Consider the following 19,492-nt stretch of genomic DNA (forward strand, 5'->3'; position numbering starts at 1 on the left):
CAAAATGGGATACTGAACTATGAATCGAACCACAAACTGGCCTGGTTCTTTTGGATTGTAATTTGGTTTGTGCCCATCTCTAATCATAATCCATTAATTTTGGCCAATGATGTGGGACTGCTTATCTGAAGCATCTGAAGGGGCAAACACGGCCTGCTGTGTAAGACTTGATAATGTTTAGGTTCTGAAACAATTTAATGGAGCCATGGGGAGGGGAGTGGCCTGTGATATTTCAGTGATATTCCCAAACAGAGGCAGGAGTGCCCTGGTAGTCAAGCAGCAGATGACTCTTTCTATGAACATTGTGGGAAAGCTTGAAGAAATATGGGACCTATTGACACAATTAGGTTTTGTATTTCTGTACTTGCCAACCCAGAAAAAATGGGAAGAGAGGTTGAAGCATTTCTCACTTGTCTTCAGTCCAGGTCTCAGCTCAGCTCAGACTACACAAATGAGATGGGACAGAACAGGATGAGAATAGTGGTGAGATTCTGATTAAAAACATAGAATGGCCAAATTCTTGCTTGAATTTTTAACACAAGGAAAACGAATCACATAAATGGCTGTGAGTGACTGAGGAAATGCCAGACACATGCCTGTCATGCATATCATCACACCCTCAATAATGTGCCTGACATGCAGTTGGCACAGCAAGGTGCCTTGTCAATAAGCTGAGGTTAACCAAGGCAACATGAACCCTCTTGTGTATGTGTAAAATTCAAGCAGGATTTTGACAAATGACAATAAAAATGACATTTTTTTTACAACTGCAGTTCTGAGTTGCAGCCACCTTAAGCAGTGAGGTTGTTGATGAACAGAAGCAGGGATTTATGTCTTGGGTTGACCCAGTTCTGATATACTCTTCCACACTGTCACCCTATTGCACTTATTGTGCTAGGTTTTGTTTACACACTTTTAAAATTAGTATTTTTGTATTTATAAATAATTTCTGACATTTGATTGCTATTTTATGGTTTTATCACCTTTAAATATCTAGGAGGGAATATTGGTTACAGGTTGTATTTTAGCATATAGTTTTAATTGGGTGCTTTATAACTGCACTTATTGTTAGCTATCTTGGCAGTTTTCTCCTGAAAAGCACAATAGCCATTTTAAAATCAAATCAATCAATAAAAAAAATTTCATTCTAGACATGCTGAACCAGAATATAGTGTCTGTATGTAAGACTGGTATTATGAATCTAGTCATGCACCATTTACACTCAATAACTTTAGAAACTAGTAAACTAAAACAGGGGCAATCAGAAGTTTGGTGTGGAGGCAGTTTTATCATAAAAACCATCTTTATCAAGATAGCTTTTTTCCTTAGAGTTCAGAAGTCCTCAAGAGAGGACAAAGGTACTGCTAATATTTCTATATGTTTCAGGCTAGTGTTCTTCAATAACAGCAAGCTTTTTGATGTATTTTTCTTGAATATTAGTATGAAAACTGCCATCTGGTCTAGAGAGATTATATAATAAAAAGCAAATACAACTTTGATGTAATATCTGTATCAGAGACGGAGTTTGCCCACATATTTTGAAACACAGTTACAGATCTTAATAGAATGTCTCTGTTCTCTGAAATGAAATGGGGAAAAAAATTCCATGACAAAAACGGTTTTGGTTGCCCTTAATCTGATTGAGTGCAGTCACTTGCCCCTTTTCAATAAGATAATGGAAATGTAACATATTACAGTGTTACCTCTTGGGGGTGTTGAACCTTATCTCTAACAATGAGCTCATGGAGAGGACTTATTTTTTTATTAAGTTATGGCATTCCAGATTATTTACATTCTCACAGAAGAAAAGGGATGGAAATTACAATGAATACAGTGGGAAATGCACGGATCCCAGTTAGTCTGTAAACTGAACCGATTTATATATTATTGCTCAGAAAACTTACTACCATTAAGAATCACTATGCTATTCTGTAGCTATCTTGAATGTAGTAGGTACAATTGCAAGTGAATATCTCATGGAGATCACAGTAACTTTTTTGTTAAAGATTTTCTAGAAATATTTATGCAGAAGTACTTTTCACAAGTGCATTAAAGATAGCATATTTTGCTTTGGGATAGAGAGCAAGAGCGGACAGGGTTAAAAAAAAGTCCTGTACCAAATATTATGTGGCGGACAGCCCACACATCACTCCTGTCAGTCATTTTAGAGCTCTAGTGCAGGAGCCTATGACAGGACAGGAGGGGCGGAGTCAAGAGAACTTAGTGTGACAGTCAGAGAGAAGACTGCAAAGTATTTAGACAAGATATTGGACAGTTATTAGAGAATATTAAAGAGTTAAAAGGAATTAGAAGTACATAGACAGAGATTATATTGAGACCTTGATTAAAGTAAATGAATACAAGCAAGTTTATAAATAATCAAATCACGTTTATTAAATGAGTGACATTGCATTACACCCTATATGAACTTAAACATATCATCCAGTTATTGAATGGGCAACTACAGAATTGTCATGTGATGCCTCACTTAGTTCTTCTTAGTCTATATTGCTCTAAAGCAGTGGTTCCTAACTTTAGGTAACCCAAATGTTTTCGGACTGCAATTTCCAGAGGTCTTCACCATTAGCTTTGCAGCACAGGGTTTCTGGGAGTGATAGTCAAAGAACACTTGGGTTATCCAAGGTTGGGAACCACTTTCCCAAAGAATCAGTTCACCTGTTTTTATAGTTGTTAATGTTGAACTGGCCCATATATCTGTGTTCATAGACCATGATCGTAGGAAACCATCTTATACCAAGTCAGCCCATTGGTCCATCCATATGAATATGGTACACCATGCAGCTTTCTGAACCCTAGCCTTACAAAAGCAGTACACAATAATCATAATGTACCAAAGGCAGATGCCAGCTCCATCAAAATTATTATCTCATGTCGCGATGGCACCTTCAACATCTAGGGTTCATTCACCTGCTTATTATCCAGTGTTGAAGCAATGAAGGCTGATCTGTGCACAAAAGACTAAAGGAACACATTTTAACACTTAAATGGAAATAACAATAAAAATAAGCCACAATTCCCTGTTTTTCATTCTGCCTCCTGCTTGTCGTTCCTAAAAATTTATATCAGCCCTCAGAGAATGGGTAGAATTGTATGGACAAAGAGATTCCTAAATTAATCTGTACCCAAACAATCTGTTTCCATTGCCTACCTTTTGCAGTTCCTGAATTATTGTTAAAAACAGCAACACATGGAGTGCATTACAGTAATCTAACTTGACATGTCACCACAGTGTGGATATCAGCAGCAAGATTAGTCCTCTGCAGAAAAGTTAAGGTCAAGTTCACTGACGCTGAAACAGTGCAGTCCTATCGTACTATAGTAAAACTGCTGCTACATTACTACACAGGTTCCTTCCATCTTATCATCCTGCTTCTATTAGCGGTCAGCAAGTTGTTAGAAGGATGCTCATAAGTGGGATTCCTCTGCTTTTGGCCATCCAAAAGCTAAGATTCAGAGGAATATTATCTCTAATCCTAGAGAATTTGTTCCACTATCATGCCTGATATGTTCATATATGGTATGATTCTCAGGGCCAATTGCTTGGGATGATCGATCCAATTCACAGAGCTCCTTTTAGCCAGCAGGGTTCTTTTTATTATGAGCAATCAACTCTGTCTTCTACTCTGTCTTTTGCACAGTTGTGCAACTTGTACCCTCCAGATTTTCTAGGGCTATAATTCCCATCATCTCTTCACACTGGCGCTGCTGTCTAGTGGGTGTGGGAAGTATAGTCCAGGAACATCTGGAGCATTACAAGTTGTTAATTTCTGGTTTATTGGGAGAAGGCTTTAAAAAAACCCCAAAACAAATTGAATTCTTTCAGCTATGTGAACTATGGATTTGCCTTCATTGATCCCACTCAGTTTTTCATCAGGTGACCTGCCCCTCCCTTTTTTTGAACACATTATCATTCTTGAACTCTTCTCTGAATGCCTGATCTAAGGCTTATCTGCTAAAAGTGATTGGTATAGTGGATTCTGCCTCAGGATTAGGACTTGGATGAAATGATTTTCTCAAACACTAGTCACCTCGAATGCTGTAGCACAAACTGATAATTTCTACAGGCATTGTGTAGGCTAACTCTCTGACTGCAGATGAAACAAAAAGAGCCAGTAGCTCTTTCTTTTCCTCTCTCATTATGACTACCATCCTTTTGTAAGTGTCAAGCTGATATCATTTTTGTCAGTTGCAAACTATAGTATCTCAGGTCTCTCATCATGCTCCATGCTTCTCCATGATAAAATATGATGAATGTGCAGAAATTTTTATTGTGTGATAAAAAGCCTTAACTAAATCAGGTAAAATCATATTTAATCAACATTTTAAATCTGTCAGCTGGTGACACAAACTAAACTCTCTTATTCAAAAGCAACTACCCACAAGGTCTTCAGAAGTCTCCAAATGCCTGTAGCAGCATCTGTCAGAACCTATGGGCACAGATATCTCTAGAGTGTCATCTTTGCATGAAGATGAAAAATAGGCCAGTTCCTATTTCTCCCACATTTAATTATATTTTTTTTTAAAAAAAGTCTTTCTATCCTGAATGTGAAGAAAATATCTGAATGCTGGTGAATTTTTGAACAGTGAACTTATGTGAAACTTCCCCCTTTGTGGTAGGCAAATTTCACAGATGCTGCTATTCTAAGAAGGGAGAGGACCATGCTATAAATACTAGACATGTAGTTGTTAAAAAGATAATGAGGTCTCAGAAGAGCAAGCAAAATGGAAATAGGTGTAAACACTAATTCAGAACTACAAGCATCATGAAGCATAGCCCCATCATTTTCAACATTAACTACCCAAATATGTCAACTTGAATGGATTCATTAAGTGGTTCCCAAACTTTTTCAACTCATGCCCCCCTTCACTTATTGGCCACGAGCTGCAGCTCCCCATATGACACTTCAGATGACGAGAGAAGCCAGGCCTGAGTAGTACTTCCATTTTTCCTCCCTGAAAATAATTTATAATTATAAAAAGTAAGAAAATAAAAATATAACATTTGTTCCTTGCAGGATATGAGAAAAGTCCCATGGCAGTAGGCCATGGCGTGACCTCAAGAAAGGCTTCCGCCCAGCCCCTCTTTTATGTATGTTTATATTTAACAGTCAGTTACACCATCTCAGTTCCCGCCATTGGCTTCATCTTGCAGCTGTCTCCCAATGGAAACCATGTTCCTTTCTCCCCCATCACCTTACTCTGGATGTTTACCTCCATACCACTTTTTGTGCTCATCCAACCCCTTCCACACACCACAGCAAGCTCATGGTGTCCTTGGATTCCTTCAAAGCCTGGTGGGTGTGGTTATGAGGGATGGATCCAAGTCCTTCCCAGCCTCCCAGGCAGTGGCAACACTACCTTTCTGGGACCTCTTAGCTGAGAACGAGCAATGTGGCATGGAAAAGATCAGAGTATCCAATGTCATCTTAGTCCAGTTCAAGGGTCTTTCTTTGCCTCCATCCATCAACACTTCGTTTTCTTATTCTGTTCACCCGCTCCTTCACTTCCTCCTCCTTTCAGAGAAGAAAGATGAGATGATTCTGTGGCAACCCTGGCTGGATATCGCAGGGCCCGGGAGTGCTGTGCCACACAGTTTGTGACTAGATTCATCTATTGATTTCACTTTCTTCTGAATTAAAATTTGATAACTCTCAGGTTTATACTACCCAAATATGAGTGGTATAAATATATCAGATGGGCGGGATATAAATCAAATAAATAAATAAATAAATATGAAGAAATCTGCAAATGTCAATAAATTGGTTGTTGTGGGTTTTTCGGGCTCTTTGGCCGTGTTCTGAAGGTTGTTCTTCCTAACGTTTCACCAATCTCTGTGGCCGGCATCTTCAAAGGACAGCACTCTGTGCTCTGGTGTAGTTGGCTAGGGAGTGCAGTATTTATGGCTGTGAGATAGGCTTTTGTCTTTTTCTGTAGACGGGTGATTAGTGTGTCTTGTTGTGGGTGTATTGTTGTGCTAATGAGAAGAGATTATTAGATCTCTTCTCCATTAGATCCTGGCCGTGAAAGCCTTTGCAAATACATTGAATGTCAATAAATTGTTTTCAAAACTACATTTACCCATCTTTTCTTCTGGCCCATTCAATACTGTAACAACATGCAGTTCAGTACATTCCTGTACTTTCTAATGTTTTCCAATAGTGGTGAATTTCAAGAAATTCATTGTGTGGAAATTTGATGATACACATAAATGACTTCCTGCTGATTAACTGCAGTCAACTTACGAGTCTCAAAATCTGTACAATGTTTCTTTTAAAAAGGGCAAACACATTGGGGAGACTCTAGATATTCACCTGAAGTCCTGAACAAACTACTACTGTACCTCTAATAGCTGGTACAGGCTGCAACTGTTCTGGATAGCTTGAAGAGTATGATTAATTTGCCATTTAGCCGAGGTACTTTAATATAATTAGAGCTACAGATAACCCTCAGTCCAACTACATTAGCATTCTTTAAAACAGGAAATGGAGATAATATATTGCTATCAACATAGTCTCAACTATTAGAAGCAGGGCCTGTCAGTAATCAATTTAGATAATATGTCTCAACTCTAGCAGTAATTTATTTCTGCAAAACAAGTTTGTAAACAAAACTGGGGCTATAATTAACCATTTAATCAGTCACCATCACTTCAAAAATTAAAACAACACAAAAGAAGCACAGCAAGGACCCAATTAAAAACCCAGGCTTCCTACACTGTGGAGGGAAATGTATTAGTCATTAAAGGAAGTAAGCCAGATTTCACCATAATTTGCCATTTCAGAGGATGGTATTCACAAAATATAGTGATTAAACAGGAAATTGTTCATAGCTTATCTTTTTTTAATTTCAAAACAATGGCTTACTGAGAAGGAAGAGGGAGAATTTTTTAATTTCAGTAATATGTGGAAAGACATTTGCTTCTCAATATACTTTAGTAAGTGACTCCATCTACAGAAATTAGTTTAGAGTGGCTGACACACAGGCATGCCTATCTCTCTCATTCTTCCTCCATGCAGAAACTGAGAGCTCGCTTACTACCATGAAGCAATTTCAAACGATGCATTGACATTGCTAGGTTTCACCGCGGCACAAGCTGTGTCCAACTAGAGTTCAGCATGCTACACCTGAAACATGCTTAGTGCTGCTTTCAGACATTCAGAAGAAATGTGTTCTTAGGAATGTCATAGATAAGTAGTAATTAGGGATGTACCATTTGGAATGTTTGGATAAAGATTTTCCATTCCGTTAGTTACACCTGAGAGACAAATTAAATGAAGGTCACCTGGGAGATAAGACTATGTTTGAGGATTTGTGGCCTAGCTAAGCTCAAGTTTCTAGTTCAGAAAGAAAGATGCCCCAGTGCCAGCTGAGAATTTCCTTTCCGAGGGCAGCGCTAGGCCACAAAGCCTTCAAGATAAGTCCTTTCTCTCAACTGAGTCACATTTAGGACTCTGCAGGTATCTGTCTGGCAGATGGAACTTCTAGAACAGAGAATTATGTGATCAGAAGTCCAAAAATTCCAGCTAGAACATCTTTAGTAATAATATCATGTCCTAGACAACACTCTTTACAGTATTTGCACTGTTTTTATTGCATAGTAGACCTTTCTTTTAAATCCCAGATAGTTTGCATTTGTAAATTGTAGATGTCATTGCTGCTTTCATATCTTTTCTTGTGTTTCTTATTACAGTGTTGCATTGCATTGCATTTAGCTTTTTGCAGTATGCTAAGGAACTTTTGCTGTAAGGCAAATGAGAAATGCAATCATTTGCGTGAAATTCTGCAATCAGACCTAACAGTCCACAGAGTACAAGGGACAATGTGCAACCAGAGTGGAAATTCATGTGTGACGGACAGAAGAGCAGTGTGCCATCCTCTGCCTTGGAACACCTGGTGGAAGAGAGTGGATGTGCAGAGGGAGTACTTATTGAAATAGAGCAGGAAAGGGTTAAACCCCCAACAGCCTCAGAGGTGTGTCTAGTGGATGACGAAGGGGAGGAGCTAGATTTAATATTGTGGGAAGAGATAAAAGGGGGAAAGCGTGCGGATTTTCAATTTGACAACTGACGGTGATCTGTTGGGGGAAAAGAGTTGTGGGGTACAAACAGAGCCCACTCGACTGGTCTTTTGAAAGACTTTCTGAATCTGCAGTTGGGAGGAGGTCTGTTACCTGAGCTGAGTCTGGGCAACTTGAAGGGGAGGGCATTAGATCCCCTAGAATGGACAGTAGTCGTTTTCCCTCGCAACCAGCATGTGGGACGGAAGGTGATCCGTCCCAGTCCCTCTTTTCTTCAGCAACCACCCGAGGGGGACTGGGCTCACCACCCATGCTGTGGGACGGTCTGTGCCGTGAGGAGCACCCCCTTGAGACCTATGACAGACAGGGAACGCTTTGGTCCGGCCCCTCTATAAGGGATGATTGGAAGACCCCCATCATTACAGCATGGGGCACATGGACTGTTATTGGCACTCCTAAAGAAAAGTAGCATGCCTCTTTTGTGAGAAGGACAGCAGCTGCTACAGTTTGTAAACATGGGGGCCAGCCCTTGGTCATGGTGTCAAACAACTCTGAAAGGTAAGTTACAGGCCTTCACCAGTTGCCAATCCTCTGTGTGTGAGGACCCCCAGTGCCATGCTGTCTCACTCATGAACAAATAATTGGCCGTTCTGTGTCAGGAAACCCATTCTAGAGAATAGCCTCAGCTTTAGGAGCTGGAAAGACTTTATACATGGAGTCTTTTTCTTTCCCACTTTGTCCCCTAGCCCTTTAATTGCCTCATAGAGAGGGGATGCCAAAACAGAAAAATTTGAAATCCAGATATTTTTTTTCTTTCCAGAATCCCATCATGCCTAGGAATGTACACCAGCCCTGTTTAGCATCTGGGAGGGGAACCTGGGAAATAGTAAAAAAAATTCCAAATAACTCACCTCTGTCCTTGTAACTTGCTCTTTGTCCTTCGTCCCAAAAAGTTGAGGAGGTCAATAGAGGCTCTCAAACACGTACTCTGCCAACAATCCACATATTGCATCTTTCATTTCCCTGCATGTTTCTGTGGGATTCCATAGTCAGCAATTTTTCCTAATTTCTCAAGGACCTTTTTTTCTCTCTGTCTCCTTTTTCATTCCTTCTTTGTGATTCTGTTTTTTTTTTCCTGATTACTGGAGGAGAAGCCAAGAAACCTGGCTGCCTCCGGCTTCTACTCTTTCATGTGGAACTGAATTCACCCTCACCTCCCCCCCTTCTGAGGCTGCTACTGGGGAGGAGGAGGAGGGAGAAGTCCCAATGTTTCTCCTGTTGCTGAATGTGGCAAGGTTGTGGTTTTTTTTTTCACTTGCTTTGTATTTCCCTGTTTCCTTATCTTTGTTAGGACCTGCCACTAAAACTATATGCTTGCAGGTCGGTGGGGGGGGGGGCTACATAATCCATAGAACCATACAGGATGTTGTTGATCTCAGAGGGACTAACTTTAAGTTTCCCTTGTGTTTTTCCTCAGGCTGGGCTGCTACTGAAGTAAAACAGTCTACATCTCTCAGATGACCAGGTTTCTAAGTGCAGGTTTGGAAAAATTTTATCTTTTGGCCATGCACAAAATGGCTAAGGGCCATAATTTCGTGCATAATTTAAATGATGCACCTCTTTTTGAACCCAGACCTCCTGCCCACCAGCCTTTTCCAATTATCTTTCACACGACTTTGTGGCATCCCGCTATCATCGTGCCCTACTGCTGGCGCCCCTCCCGCCGGTGGCTCAGTAGGTTTTAACCCTTTGCTTGGCCAAGCCTATTTTTACTATTTCTTTTCTGAGAACCTGGAAGCAGTCTCGCTTCCGTCCTTTCACTCCTTCTGTTCAAACATTCAGCTCATGCACGTGCATCCAATCACACCCTGTCCTTCTGTGCACTTGTTTTCACCCCAAGAATGTCAGCAGCCGAATACCTCAGTTCCGGGATGGGGCGTCTTCACGGAGGAGAGTAGCTATCATAATCACACTTTCCCAGGTCCCTGGGAGTCTGCAGTCCCCCACGATTTACAAGGAGCATCCAGAAACGCCCTTATGGCACTCACCGTGGAAAACGGCTAGTGGGCCCCCATCAGAGATCTGGGTATTCAATAATCTGTTCCCCCCCCCCATTGTGGACGCTAGGTCACCGGAGAATCCGAGTCACGGCACCAGGTGTTACCAGTCAATTTTGGTCCCGATTCTCCGGCAGGGAGTAACAGATAAAGACAGTGCATCAATCAGTCTATGTAAGCCAATTTATTAAACATATAACTGGGCGCTGTCCCTAAAAGGTGGATTGGGAGCCCCATCATGCATTGGTAAAAGCATTTTATAAGTTTTCTTACACAAAGGACAGTACAGCACAGCATCTCCTATTGGTCTCCTGAATCCTATGGGTGCCTGTTGGGCCATCCTATTGGTTGTGATAGTTGGAAGAAAATATCCAATTTGTCCCAAGTGGTTTAGTGGCTGCCAAGTTTGTGAATTTGTGTGACCCATTGTGCAGCTTATTTTTAAATATGTTAATGATGGATTATGAGCCATCTATGTTGCAGTCTTTGCCTGAAATGCTGTGAAAAGGAGTTATTCTGAGTTGGCCTTGGTTCTCACAAAGCTGTGTGATAATGTAGGAATGTTTCTGTGAGCGCTATGCAGGAGGGGTCAGGAGTACTACTTTGAGATGAAATGAGAATACAAAATACATTGACTATAGAATACAAAATACATTGACTATAGAAAATGCATATAAAGTACAGATACAAAATGTATATAGACTATCATTATAGTAAGGAAATAGTAAGAAATCATATTTCAATGACAGGTACAAGGTATGATTACTTGTGTAAAATGCAGATTATGAATGTTAAGTACATGTGAATCAAATGTGAATCAAATAGCATGTGTTGTCTTAAATTGTAAAGTTCAGAACCTCATCCTTGCCCCTTATCAGTATCATCCCCAATAACCGGAAGAGACTTCTAGTTCTTTTGCACTAAATTACTTAAATATATTTCTGCCAGAATTTGAAAGCCTTTGACCCATAAGCCAAAAGAGTAACTTAAACATTATTATGTTTCTTCTTTCCAGGATGGCATCTGCTACTGTGCACATTCATTCATTGATGTTAAACATGTTCTTCACAACCCAGAATTCAGAGGTGACTTTTGCACATATTAATTTAAAATATTTTCTACAAATGTTATGCAAGAATGTCTTCTGGTTTAGTGTTCTTTGTCCTCCATGTACCCCCTTTTACTGATGTCTATCCTCCTTTTTGACAATCAAAGAATAGCCAGCCTATCCAGGTCTAATTTATAGCTGCTTTTCAGACAAAACACATATTTCACTCCAGGGCATACTCCTGGCATTAGTTTTGTTTTCGTCTTTTCCTGTAATGCATGACTTGCTTTATTGTACCATCTTGTAGTCTGTTGTTCTCAACCTTCTTCAAGTTCTGACCCTATTTTATAATAATGAAGTAACCTGCAATCCCCCTGCAGCGTTCACGTAAATAGTTGCCTGACGTGGAGACACTGGCAATGTTGGTGCTGCTTGAACTCCTACTATTCCTCCTGCCAACTCCAGCCCCACCACTTTAAAACTAGGGAGGGGAAAATAGGCTGCTTCAAAAGGCCAAGAAATAGATTATTTGACAGGGGCTACAACAACACATATAAGGTGACTCCCCCCCCCCCCAGAAAACACTTTGCAATTCCCTTGGGGGTCCCAGCCCTCAGGTTGGGAAACTCTGATCTAAATTTATATAATTTGCTGGCATATCCTGTCATGAATCTGCTTGTGGACGATGCTGGCTAAGATTATTACATTGATGAGGCAGGGGAGTGATCAGCCAAGCTTGGCCATTTCCAGATTCTTTTATGTTTTTTGTTTGATCTGGTTTGGATTTTGTTCTAAATGTCCGCCCCTGGTAAAGAGATACATGAAAGGAGACATTAGTGTATGCTCTCTAAAGAAAGCAGGAGATCTTGTAAACATATGGTCTTTTGCTCCATGATGTTATCATTAAGCCCTGTTAATGCTGCTGACCTTTGAACTGGAAATTTACCAGACGCCCTCAAGGTGACAAACTGTGCTGTGTATGGGTGTGTTTGTCGTTTACATGCTTCTGCAACACTGGCTTCACTTCTAGAGCCCCAAGGCAATAAACAGCTTGTTCATGATTTCCGTTTCATGTGTGATTAGTAGAATCAGTGGTGAAAGTGGCTGAAGTATCTCGCAAGATGCAAGCTTCCTGGAAACGAACAGGATGGGGAGGGCAGGGAGGTGATGTGCAGCAACAAAATTACAAATTATTTTTAAAAGGCAGCTACTGGATAAAGGAGAGAAGGGAGGTGGGAAACTGAATCAGGAGATCAAGAGCTTGGAACTTGGAAGGAAATCAAAGCTCTAAAGTGCAAGATAAATGCCAAGGAGGTTTGGCGGGGAAGCGTCTCTTGCTAGAGCACACTATCTACTGTAGGTTTTTACTCTTTTATATTCAGATTATTGCTCACAGCAAGGTCCCTCAGCTTCTGGGCTTTTCTTTTTGTCTCGGGGATGATTAGAATGATAGATATTCCCTAGTAATTCTCACTCTCTCTCGGCTGCACCGTTTCCCTGTTCTTCCTGCCTCTCTCATTATTTGCTTGGGTTTTCAAGCACTCCAGGACAGCATGCACAGAACAAAAGGTTGCCATTGTACTCATCCCCATTTAGCCTTCTTCCACATAGGATGAATTTGGGGTTGCCGCTGAATTGAGTGCATACAGACTCATCTTCATCTTCTTTGGTTCCGTCACCCTAATTTGGAGCAGCAAAATCCTCCTTAAATGTATCAACAGACGTGGAATCACTAGGGAGACCTTTTCTTATTACTTTCAAATCCCTCTGCTGGATGCCATGGTGAATTACTCATTCATCCCTGCGATAAGAATGGGAATGGGGAGTAAAATAGATATCTTTGTGCTCTTTCCTGCTTCTTTCTTTTGGGAACTGCCATTTTGAACAAAACTGTTGAGGAACTTTCAGATATGAGTTGATTTGTCTTAAAATAGATAGCCATAAAATTATGGCTGAAGACTATAAAGATGAGCTTAGATTGCTGGCTTGCCTGCTTGTTGATCGATTGATCGATCGATCGATCGATTGATTGATTGATTGATTGATAATATTTTTAAAAACTTAGGAAAGCAGCTCTTTTGGAAGGCAACTTCTAGAATCCCCAAGGCAAACTGGGGAGTTCTTCGTATTTTTATTTAATATAACACAATCTATAAGATTTATTATTCATTTATGTATTACTGTAGAATATTTATAGCCTGCTGTTCTTCTAAAAAGGATCAAAGATGTCTTATACTATTAAAAAAATAAACAGTATTAAAGGCTATAAACAAGAACTGCTTACAGTATTTGAAAGGAATTAGATATAGTGTTTAAAAACTAGTGGATAAAAACAGAATTCAGAAGTCATTAAAGGCAACAGAAATTCAACAGTCCCGTCTGATTGCTTTCAGAAACCATAACCACTTGGAACCTGTTCAATGTAAGTGACATCAATAGTACCTTTCTGCTTAATTTTGCTTTTCTGAAAGTCAAAATCTTTGGTTAAATTACACATTTCAGGGCAGCAAACAGGATTTTGTGGAGATTACTGGATTTCTTCAAAGGCAAGAGCATTACATTCCTAACAGCTGTTTTCAGAGGTGAATATTCTTTGTCTGCTCAAGCTCCTGACAGTGATGGTTGGCAAAACAAAGCAGCCTTTCCAGCACTGTTGGAAAAGTCAGCAAGCTCTTGTTGGTCACCATCAGGCTACTACATAGGGGTCCTTTAAAAGTAATCTGCCTAACAACTGGCAGCAGCATAACCATAGATTCTGGGACTGGAAAAAGAGGATCAATGGCAGGTGTGTATGTCTTCATCCTGGGCTCCTAGAAAACAGGACTTGGTGAAAGAGTAAAAGACTAATGCATTTGATTCTTCTCTGTACAGGATACATTGGACCAGAATTGTCATTTCCCACAAGAAGCTGAATACAGTTGAAATATCAAGACATTCCTACTTGTAGCATCAGAGGCGGGTGGAATGTATATAGTTTTTAGACAAAAAATGTTATTATAAAAGCAAACTGCTGGCAGTCAGGATCATGATACCCTTTTCCTTGCCATTAAATATTGCTTTATGTATTTCATTTTCTCTAAAATACCTTTTTGATCATCAGAGAAGAGAAACGGCTGTCCCTGTGTGAGCAGTGACTAAAAATATCTGTATACTGACTAATGTGAGGAGCAGAACAGCTGTGTTTTATGACTGGGGCATCAGTGGGTCAGGGAAGAGCTTGGCTTATGGGTCAAAGACATGGGGAGTACCAGCTTATAGTTCAAGAAAGAGCAACCATTCTTTTTATCCAAGACTGGCTGCAATGCTACATGGTGATTTACCCATGCTTTGATGGTAAAGCAGAGGTCAATATGGCAGAAGAGAGAATTATTAGACTTCTGAGACCAGGTTTCCCGAACACACTCATATAAAATTTGTTAGTATTTTAATGAACAGATGTTTCCATAAGATATATATAAAGCTATGTCATAAGTAAAATTTATATTTCACTCTGAAATGAAGCTTATTATGAAAGTGGTGGTCATGTGATAAAAGCATGTTTAAAATGAAATATGCAGGTTGCTCATTCTTTTACTGAAGTGATACTGCTAGCACATTATTAGGAATGGTGTTCCCTGAAGAAATAACAGACTTCTCTGTATCCTGCCACATTTTCCTTGCCTCCTTATGTAAAAAAAAAAAAATATTTGCCTTTGTTCTCCAGTTAGTTATCTGGAGGCAAATATGGGCTTCATTGGCAAGTCAAAATGTTTAGCCATGGAGCCTAGAATGAATTATTGCCCTGGATGGGAAATGTTACAATATCTAGAAACATTCATTTCTTTTAACATGTAATTTGACCCTGAATGGGAATCAGACGAAAGTCAAAAGCTCAGTGATAAAGTGAATGCTTTGCATGAGAAATATTACAGTTTAAATCTGTTCTCAAAGGCTTTCACGGCTGGGATCCGATGGTTGTTGTAGGTTTTTCGGGCTGTTTGGACCAGAATACAGAGTTCAAACTCCTGTCCTCTGAAGATGCCAGTCAAACCTGGCATCTTCAGAGATGGTGAAACGTTAGGAATAAAATCCTCCAGAACATGGCCAGAAAAACATACAACCAACAGTTTTAATCCCTTGCATCTCTAGATTTGATCTCCTTTCATCTACAGATTCCTTTTTCAAACAAAAATAGTCACTACTAACCAGAAAGCATAGACAGCATTCAGAGAAATGGAACAAAGATCAAACTTGGTATAAGGCAGGCTCCAATTTAAACTTCCTTTGTCTCAACAGAGCCAATAGGACTGGCAGTGGTGCAGGTGGGGGAGGAAACAAAATATGTAAAAATGGTATATTGTGAAGTAGACTTTGTATTTTAGAGCCTATCCAAACAATGATGTTCCTGATCATTATAGGGTATTCCTCTTGTTGTTAGTATTTATTTTAACTGTTTCAATTGATTATTCCAACATTTGCATCCATATGTGTGAGGGCTTAACATGTCTTGGATTAGCTGTATTAGCCAATGACAGCCAAATAATAATAATAATAATAATAATAATAATAATAATAATAATAATAATAATAATAATAATAATAATAATAATAATAATAATAATAATAATAATAATAATAATAATAAAACAAGAACAGGGTATGGTAGAGGAGAGATGTGTAGAAGTCTAACCTGGATAGCTCAGTGGTTTAGGTATCAGAGGTTGGGAGTTTGATTCCCCAGTGTGCCTCTTTGACAGGAGCTGGCTTTGATCAATAGGGCCCCTTCCAGCTCAGCAGTTCTACGATGATGATGATGATGATGATGATGATGATGATGATGATGATGATGATGATGATGATGATAAATCTATTTACAATGTTTGTAATTCAGTTTGTGTGTAAGTGTGTGTGTGTATTTACAAAAATACATACTTTTGAAAAATTGCAAACAGAAGAAACAATTTAGGAGTGAATGTTTAGAACACTGTATATACAAAATCAATGCTCAGAAAATATGCCATTCAATGAAAAAAAAACACTTGAAAAAAACCATATATTTGAAACTGTGAGTACGTATTTGGGAAAATTTGCACAGAATTTATACATGCATTTTCATTGGGACAAAAAATAATAACTAACATTGTTATGAAGAAACACAATAGAATAAACTCAATCATGGAAAAATAAGCAACTAAGAGAGATGGAGCTTGAAATCTTCCCTAGTTCCTTCTTATGCTTTGGCTTTGTTGATGCTTGTCTAGGAGAAGTGGCATCTTTGGGGGGTTCTATGTAGATCTCTTCATTTGAAATCAAGAAAGGAATTGCTGAATACTCTGTCCATCCAAGGAATAATAACTCAAAGGCTGATACAATCCTCCTCTAACAGGAATTTTGCTTATTTTGTTAAATTCTCAACCCTGCAAAGAGTGACAAGTCAATAGTGTGTGGAAGCTGAAGCAGCAGATGAATTGAAAAGGGCACAAGGTATTTTAGAATACAGCAAATACATAGCCAGGAAGGAGACAGAAAGACCATTAAAGTTTCAGAATGGGAAGTTAATGGCTGATGAGGTTAGTCTAATTGAAAGCTGGATTAAACGCTCAGCCTTAATATTCATAAAAAGGACTGAAGGTCATGTTCCAGATAAGATGGTGCTCTTTTTTTGGGAAGAAGGGCAAAATATAATCATATACACTGCAGAAAGGCCACAATTGAAAAATTAAACTTTAAGATCCATTACACTTATAAATGTCAAGGAAAGAGGAAGAGAAATCACAATTCTGTTTAAAGTGAGTAAGAGGGTTTGCAGGGTGGGGTTGGGAAAAAAAGAGAGATGATGCAAGTAAGGTCTTTGTTTTGCAAAGGTTTCTGAACAAAAGGAAAGATGTAATGTGTTAATTGTTCACTGATCCAAAAGTCTCAGTTACAAATCTGTTCCCCGCCTTGTCCTTGCAGGAAGACTAACATAGAACTGGATGGGATGATAGTCAGGTTTTGTTTTAAAGTGCTTGAGGAAATGATCAATTATCACTGTTAAGGGAGTGTGCGTCTGTGACTTTATCTTGTCTCTCGCAGAGTAAAGAGCAGATAAACGCACACAACAGCTTCTTCTTTTCAGCAGTGTATTTACAAAATATATACAGGATATACATACATACAGCACTTCAGTATTCAGTATTCAAACCGGCAGCATGACATGCAGACATCAGTACACAGGAGAAGAGAATGACTGTACAGAGTTCATTTCTTAAATACAGTTCTGGCATCAGTCTGGTCCAATCACGTCTAAGGTGACTTCATGCACACAGGTGTGGCAATCTTCATATTGCAGAGAAATTGCATCAGCCAGGGATGAAGGAATGATGTCATCTCAATCTTGTTCTGCACACACACATATTATGTTCAGGCTATATAAAAATTATATACCTTAACACTCCTCCTAATTTTTAAATTGCCTGAACCCATTACACATTCCCAATGCATCTATACACATTTCATGCTTTTGAGCACACAACGGTTTAGTCAAAATGTCTGCAATATTTTCTTCAGTCTTACAATATTCTAATTCAATTAGTTTTCCTTTTACAGCTTCCCTTACATTATGATATTTTATATCAACATGTTTGCTCCTGTTTTTTACTCTATCTGTTTTGGCCATTTGTATACAGGTGGTATTGTCTTCCATTACTTTTATTGCATTATCTGTATTACACTTTAAGTCTTTTGTTAATTGTTTATACCAGATTAATTCAGAGCATAAATCTGACAAAGCAGCAAACTCTGCTTCAGAAGTTGAGATTGCTACAGAATTTTGCTTTCGTGATTTCCAACCAACTATATTACTTCCAAATTTTATAACAAATCCAGTCATAGATTTTCTGTCTTTTTCATCGTTAGCCCAGTCACTATCCACATAAGCTGACAGTTTTAAATTTTTTGATGGTTGCAAAATTAAACGATAATTATATGTTCCCTTTAGGTATCTAAAAATCCTTTTTAATCCTTGCCAGTGTTTTTCACTAGGTTTTTCTATATATCTACTGAGTATGTTTACTGACGCCGCTATGTCCGGGCGCGTCCAGTTCGCTAGATACATTAGGCTCCCTATTGCTGAGTGATATAAATCTTTATTTTCAAAATCTTTACTTATTTCATCTTCCTTTTGAAAATCCACTGTCATGGGAGTACTCACATTCTTGCACTCTCCCATACAATATTTTTCTAACATTTGTTTTATTTTGTGTTCTTGACTTAATTCAAGTCCATGTTCTGTTTTCTTTATTTGTACACCCAGATAATTTTGTATTGGCCCTAGATTTTTAAATTTGAATTCCTTTTTTAATTGTTTTTCAAACAACTCTACTTGTCTTTGATCTTTTGCTACAAAACATAGGTCATCAACATACGCCAGAAGAATATTTAAATCATTCCCAACTTTCTTGGTATATAAACAAGGGTCTGCTAGACCGTTCTTGTATCCTAGTTTCATCAAAACTTGGTGTAAACAATCATTCCAATTTTTAGCAGATTGTTTCAAACCATAAATTGCCTTGTTTAGCCTGTACACTAGTTCTGGTTTAGTACCCTCAAAACCTGGTGCTTTTGCCATATATAACTCTTCCTTTAAGTCTGCATTTAAGTATGCAGTTGTTATATCGTAGTGGTAAATTACATAATTCTTACTGACAGCAAAGGCAAGCGTTGTTCTCAATGTTTCAGATCTAACTGTCGGGGAAAATATCTCATCATAATGTAGAAACCTTTTTTGTGTAAAACCTTGTGCAACCAACCTTGCTTTATATCTGTAGTTTCCGTCATTTTGCAATTTTCTTTTGAACACCCACTTACTACCTATTACCTTATGCTCTGGTGGTAGTTTGGTTTCAGTGAACACGTGATGTTCCTTCATGGAATTCATCTCCTCCTCCATGGCCTCTAACCACTTATTCTTCTCATAATCAGGAAGCTTCAAAACATCTTTATAGTTTCTGGGCTCAATATAAACATTACACACTGTAATTCCATTCACTTCAAATCTACTGGGTGGCACACCCTTATTTGCTCTCTGGGACCTCCTGGGACCATGTGAATTTGTGTGTGTTTCTATCTGACTACTAGTGTGTGCTTCCTCCTCTTCCTCATCACTACCTTCTTTTTCTTCTTCTTCTTCTTCATCTGTAGTAGCTCCTCCTTCTTCATCATCAGCACAGGAATCCATGCCTTGCTTAAGTGTTCCTGTCTGTCTTAACTGACTTTTTCTTTCGTGTAGAGGGATGTATAACTGTGAGTTTGCATGTACTTGGTCCCAGTTTTCCCCTTCATTAAAACTGGCTGACCTAGAGATTATCACATTTCTATCCCCATCAAAAA

General features: G+C 39.0%; 1 long non-coding RNA gene across 1 annotated transcript in view; it reads left to right on the plus strand.

Moving 5' to 3' along the window:
* The window catches only part of LOC140705615 (uncharacterized), a 43,260-nt gene extending 26,291 nt beyond the window's left edge, over positions 1-16,969 (plus strand). Inside the window, exon 3 of the long non-coding RNA XR_012085038.2 lies at positions 421-16,969. This is a non-coding gene — a long non-coding RNA (uncharacterized LOC140705615). The remainder of the gene's footprint in view (positions 1-420) is intronic.
* Positions 16,970-19,492: the final 2,523 nt, after the last annotated feature.

The sequence above is a fragment of the Pogona vitticeps genome, chromosome 3, assembly GCF_051106095.1.
Source record: "Pogona vitticeps strain Pit_001003342236 chromosome 3, PviZW2.1, whole genome shotgun sequence".
Classification (NCBI taxonomy): Eukaryota; Metazoa; Chordata; class Lepidosauria; order Squamata; family Agamidae; genus Pogona; species Pogona vitticeps.